Below are 6,146 nucleotides of genomic sequence, written 5' to 3'. Positions count from 1 at the left end.
ACTGATTAGTAATAGATGCAGAGCCATCAGAATACAGATAATATATACAAACCGTCCCTATACATGCTGAAAGACTCTGCACACAATGAGAACCACACGTCAGCCAGACACTCTTATCACACACTACTCTCTTATCACACACAATATCTAACCACCAGCATGGAAGAACATCCAGTGCATCCTCTCCGCCACATGACACAATCCACACTATCATTACCAGACCGGGAGGTCCACCCAGAAAACACAATATCCCACCCTTCCGACATCCGCACATTGCTCAGCTAAGCCACGAACACCCACACATGTCCTACACAGTGGTGCACCCAACATCACAATACTGCCTCCTGTCACAGCACACAAACAATGGCAGGAATGAAAGACACAGATCTGCCACAACCATGGAATCGGAGCGCCGCCTGTCATGAGCCAAAAGTGCATCCTGACGTGACAAATCGGATAATACCGCAGGCATCCAATTACGATAATCACTATCAACGACCTGCCGCCCCCCCCCCCCAATACACCTTTCCCTACAACAATGTGTATCTGAACCTACGCTATATCGTACCTTAACCTAACCTATATCGTACCTTAACCTAACCTATATCGTACCTTAACCTAACCTATATCGTACCTTAACCTAACCTATATCGTACCTTAACCTAACCTATATCGTACCTTAACCTAACCTATATCGTACCTTAACCTAACCTATATCGTACCTTAACCTAACCTATATCGTACCTTAACCTAACCTATATCGTACCTTAACCTAACCTATATCGTGCCTTAACCTAACCTATATCGTGCCTTAACCTAACCTATATCGTGCCTTAACCTAACCTATATCGTGCCTTAACCTAACCTATATCGTGCCTTAACCTAACCTATATCGTGCCTTAACCTAACCTATATCGTGCCTTAACCTAACCTATATCGTGCCTTAACCTAACCTAATTTGTGCCTTAACCTAACCTAATTTGTGCCTTAACCTAACCTAATTTGTGCCTTAACCTAACCTAATTTGTGCCTTAACCTAACCTAATTTGTGCCTTAACCTAACCTAATTTGTGCCTTAACCTAACCTAATTTGTGCCTTAACCTAACCTAATTTGTGCCGTAACCTAACCTAATTTGTGCCGTAACGTAACCCATGTTGTGCCGTAACGTAACCCATGTTGTGCCGTAACGTAACCCATGTTGTGCCGTAACGTAACCCATGTTGTGCCGTAACGTAACCCATGTTGTGCCGTAACGTAACCCATGTTGTGCCGTAACGTAACCCATGTTGTGCCGTAACCTAACCCATGTTGTGCCTTAACCTAACCCATGTTGTGCCTTAACCTAACCCATGTTGTGCCTTAACCTAACCCATGTTGTGCCTTAACCTAACCCATGTTGTGCCTTAACCTAACCCATGTTGTGCCTTAACCTAACCCACGTTGTGCCTTAACCTAACCTACGTTGTGCCTTAACCTAACCCATGTTGTGCCTTAACCTAACCCATGTTGTGCCTTAACCTAACCCATGTTGTGCCTTAACCTAACCCATGTTGTGCCTTAACCTAACCCATGTTGTGCCTTAACCTAACCCATGTTGTGCCTTAACCTAACCCATGGTGTGCCTTAACCTAACCCATGTTGTGCCTTAACCTAACCCATGTTGTGCCTTAACCTAACCCACGTTGTGCCTTAACCTAACCCACGTTGTGCCTTAACCTAACCCACGTTGTGCCTTAACCTAACCCACGTTGTGCCTTAACCTAACCCACGTTGTGCCTTAACCTAACCTACGTTGTGCCTTAACCTAACCCATGTTGTGCCTTAACCTAACCATGTTGTGCCTTAACCTAACCCATGTTGTGCCTTAACCTAACCCATGTTGTGCCTTAACCTAACCCATGTTGTGCCTTAACCTAACCCATGGTGTGCCTTAACCTAACCCATGGTGTGCCTTAACCTAACCCATGGTGTGCCTTAACCTAACCCATGTTGTGCCTTAACCTAACCCATGTTGTGCCTTAACCTAACCCATGTTGTGCCTTAACCTAACCCATGTTGTGCCTTAACCTAACCCATGTTGTGCCTTAACCTAACCCATGTTGTGCCTTAACCTAACCCATGTTGTGCCTTAACCTAACCCATGTTGTGCCTTAACCTAACCCATGTTGTGCCTTAACCTAACCCATGTTGTGCCTTAACCTAACCCATGTTGTGCCTTAACCTAACCCATGTTGTGCCTTAACCTAACCCATGTTGTGCCTTAACCTAACCCATGTTGTGCCTTAACCTAACCCATGTTGTGCCTTAACCTAACCCATGTTGTGCCTTAACCTAACCCATGTTGTGCCTTAACCTAACCCATGTTGTGCCTTAACCTAACCCATGTTGTGCCTTAACCTAACCCATGTTGTGCCTTAACCTAACCCATGTTGTGCCTTAACCTAACCCATGTTGTGCCTTAACCTAACCCATGTTGTGCCTTAACCTAACCCATGTTGTGCCTTAACCTAACCCATGTTGTGCCTTAACCTAACCCATGTTGTGCCTTAACCTAACCCATGTTGTGCCTTAACCTAACCCATGTTGTGCCTTAACCTAACCCATGTTGTGCCTTAACCTAACCCATGTTGTGCCTTAACCTAACCCATGTTGTGCCTTAACCTAACCCATGTTGTGCCTTAACCTAACCCATGTTGTGCCTTAACCTAACCCATGTTGTGCCTTAACCTAACCCATGTTGTGCCTTAACCTAACCCATGTTGTGCCTTAACCTAACCCATGTTGTGCCTTAACCTAACCCATGTTGTGCCTTAACCTAACCCATGTTGTGCCTTAACCTAACCCATGTTGTGCCTTAACGTAACCCATGTTGTGCCTTAACGTAACCCATGTTGTGCCTTAACCTAACCTATAATGTGCCTTAACCTAACCTAAAGTGCGCCGTAACCTAAACTATATTGCGCCTTAACCTGACGCACGTTGTCGCTGAACCTGCTCTGTAATTGTTATGCAACCCGTTAAAGTAGTGTAGTGTTGCCTAACCGCAACCCTCGCAATATAGTTCGCTACTCGCACTGCCCGGTCCCCTGTGTATCGCGTCATGTTAAACACCTTGCAGGTGTTGCTGACTTTCCACATGCTCCTGCTATACACTGTAGTGTGGATAGCAGCAGGACGTACATGCCCCCCCCCCTTCCCCCCTGCCTTCGCAAGCTGGTCGGTGAGAAGTTTGCATGTTCAATGCCCTTCGCATGCCGACGTACTCAGCCTACGTTGTGGTACGGCCTGTCACCTGTCCGCCGATGTACGCAAAACCCACAAACTGTACTGCACATTGCTCCGTATGTACTGAATGATACATCGTGGCCCATGTGACCGTATGACGACAGCGCCTAGCAACGGCGGACCATACAGTCCAAATATTGTGCACGCAGCTACGTGTCGTCTCCCTATAAGAGCTGGATTGCAGTGTGGTACGCCATACAGACGTGTGGGAGGAACGGACGCCCTGGATGGCGATCAGCATGAGCAGTCTGTTGATGTAGTGGAGCGTGTATTCGGACGTAGTCGTCTCTTCTCACACACCGTGATAGCATGTTGCACCGCGTTCCACATCTGCGACATGCTGCAGAGGCGGGCTGACAGTCGTTCGCGCAATGGACACCGCATACGTACGGGGTCTACCTTCCACGTGTTCTCTAGGCGTGCACATGTTGTTGCGTCTATGTGGGCAGACGTAGTGTGTTGTGACACCTGACACAGGCATGCAATACTCGTTGCAAATGGCGATGGACGTGTACGTTTGCTGGTGACGTTACGCAAATGAACAACCGGTAACCCGTTGTGGTGCGGTTGTTCTCGCTAGAGGTGAATCAGTGTTGGCGACGATCGGTCGAGCTATTAACCGGTTGTTTCAGGGATACCCACCATGCCCACGAACGTGAAAGGGGACCCACCATGCCCACGAACGTGAAAGGGGATCTGGGTGTGAGGCGATACGCGGCGGTGGCTGGGTGGGACCGTCCCCGGCCGGTGAGGGGGGGCCGCCCGGCGTGCTGGCAGCGCGGTGCGTGGGCGCACGCGCTACAGCCGGCTGGTGGGGGCGGCCGGTGGCAGGCGCGCCGGCCGACGGACGCGGCAGGCGGCGCAGCTGCGCGCCGGCGCCCCCTGCTCGCGGCGCCTTGCGGCCAAAGTAGGTCCTCGCGGGCCCGGTGCGAAGCGCGGTGGCCATCTGCAGTGTGCTGGTCCGATTGAGGACTTTGTGCGCTGAGGATGCGCCGCCGCCCGGCGCTCGGCGCCGCGACGCCGTCTGCTGCTCGGTCGCCCCAGCGGTTCTCGCAGGTGGTTTGTATCGCAGCTGTGCGGACGTGTTGGCGCGTGCGCTGTGCTGGGAGAGTTCGCTTCGGCACCCAAGTAGGGCTTTTGTCCTTCTGTGGCGCTGGCGTTGGAGCTGCCGGTCACCGTAGGTGGCGCGTGTTGTCTCCCGCCGGCAATGCCACGACAGCACGCTCCCGGGCCTCTGTCGGCAGCGGCAAGCTCAGTTGGGAGCACGGGTGGTCGCACCTAAAGCGTCTACTCGCCTAACTCCGGGCGATTGCGCCTCTCTCGAACCCGACCAAGTACTTAGGACGGCGCTGCGCGCCGCCGGGACCTGAGAGGGTTTCGAGGTGTGTTGTGCAGGGGAGCTCAGCCTCCTCCTGTTTGCAGAATAATTGAGCGGACGCTTGCGTGTTCGCGCGGGCCCCCGGGACACACTCCCGGGCGGCCGGCTGCTCAGCTCTAGTTGACGCAGCTCCCTGGTTGATCCTGCCAGTAGTCATATGCTTGTCTCAAAGATTAAGCCATGCATGTCTCAGTACAAGCCGCATTAAGGTGAAACCGCGAATGGCTCATTAAATCAGTTATGGTTCCTTAGATCGTACCCACGTTACTTGGATAACTGTGGTAATTCTAGAGCTAATACATGCAAACAGAGTCCCGACCAGAGATGGAAGGGACGCTTTTATTAGATCAAAACCAATCGGTCGGCTCGTCCGGTCCGTTTGCCTTGGTGACTCTGAATAACTTAGGGCTGATCGCACGGTCCTCGTACCGGCGACGCATCTTTCAAATGTCTGCCTTATCAACTGTCGATGGTAGGTTCTGCGCCTACCATGGTTGTAACGGGTAACGGGGAATCAGGGTTCGATTCCGGAGAGGGAGCCTGAGAAACGGCTACCACATCCAAGGAAGGCAGCAGGCGCGCAAATTACCCACTCCCGGCACGGGGAGGTAGTGACGAAAAATAACGATACGGGACTCATCCGAGGCCCCGTAATCGGAATGAGTACACTTTAAATCCTTTAACGAGTATCTATTGGAGGGCAAGTCTGGTGCCAGCAGCCGCGGTAATTCCAGCTCCAATAGCGTATATTAAAGTTGTTGCGGTTAAAAAGCTCGTAGTTGGATTTGTGTCCCACGCTGTTGGTTCACCGCCCGTCGGTGTTTAACTGGCATGTATCGTGGGACGTCCTGCCGGTGGGGCGAGCCGAAGGCGTGCGACCGCCTCGTGCGTGCTCGTGCGTCCCGAGGCGGACCCCGTTGAAATCCTACCAGGGTGCTCTTTATTGAGTGTCTCGGTGGGCCGGCACGTTTACTTTGAACAAATTAGAGTGCTTAAAGCAGGCAAGCCCGCCTGAATACTGTGTGCATGGAATAATGGAATAGGACCTCGGTTCTATTTTGTTGGTTTTCGGAACCCGAGGTAATGATTAATAGGGACAGGCGGGGGCATTCGTATTGCGACGTTAGAGGTGAAATTCTTGGATCGTCGCAAGACGAACAGAAGCGAAAGCATTTGCCAAGTATGTTTTCATTAATCAAGAACGAAAGTTAGAGGTTCGAAGGCGATCAGATACCGCCCTAGTTCTAACCATAAACGATGCCAGCCAGCGATCCGCCGCAGTTCCTCCGATGACTCGGCGGGCAGCCTCCGGGAAACCAAAGCTTTTGGGTTCCGGGGGAAGTATGGTTGCAAAGCTGAAACTTAAAGGAATTGACGGAAGGGCACCACCAGGAGTGGAGCCTGCGGCTTAATTTGACTCAACACGGGAAACCTCACCAGGCCCGGACACCGGAAGGATTGACAGATTGATAGCTCTTTCT

General features: G+C 51.2%; 1 non-coding gene across 1 annotated transcript in view; it reads left to right on the top strand.

Moving 5' to 3' along the window:
• Positions 1-4,795: 4,795 nt before the first annotated feature.
• The window catches only part of LOC126429448 (small subunit ribosomal RNA), a 1,909-nt gene continuing 558 nt past the window's right edge, over positions 4,796-6,146 (top strand). The window contains exon 1 of the ribosomal RNA XR_007576951.1: positions 4,796-6,146. This exon is cut by the window's right edge and continues 558 nt beyond it. This is a non-coding gene — a ribosomal RNA (small subunit ribosomal RNA).

This window comes from Schistocerca serialis, unplaced genomic scaffold (genome assembly GCF_023864345.2).
Source record: "Schistocerca serialis cubense isolate TAMUIC-IGC-003099 unplaced genomic scaffold, iqSchSeri2.2 HiC_scaffold_1022, whole genome shotgun sequence".
NCBI lineage: Eukaryota > Metazoa > Arthropoda > Insecta > Orthoptera > Acrididae > Schistocerca > Schistocerca serialis.
This window is presented reverse-complemented; position numbering and strand designations above follow the sequence as displayed.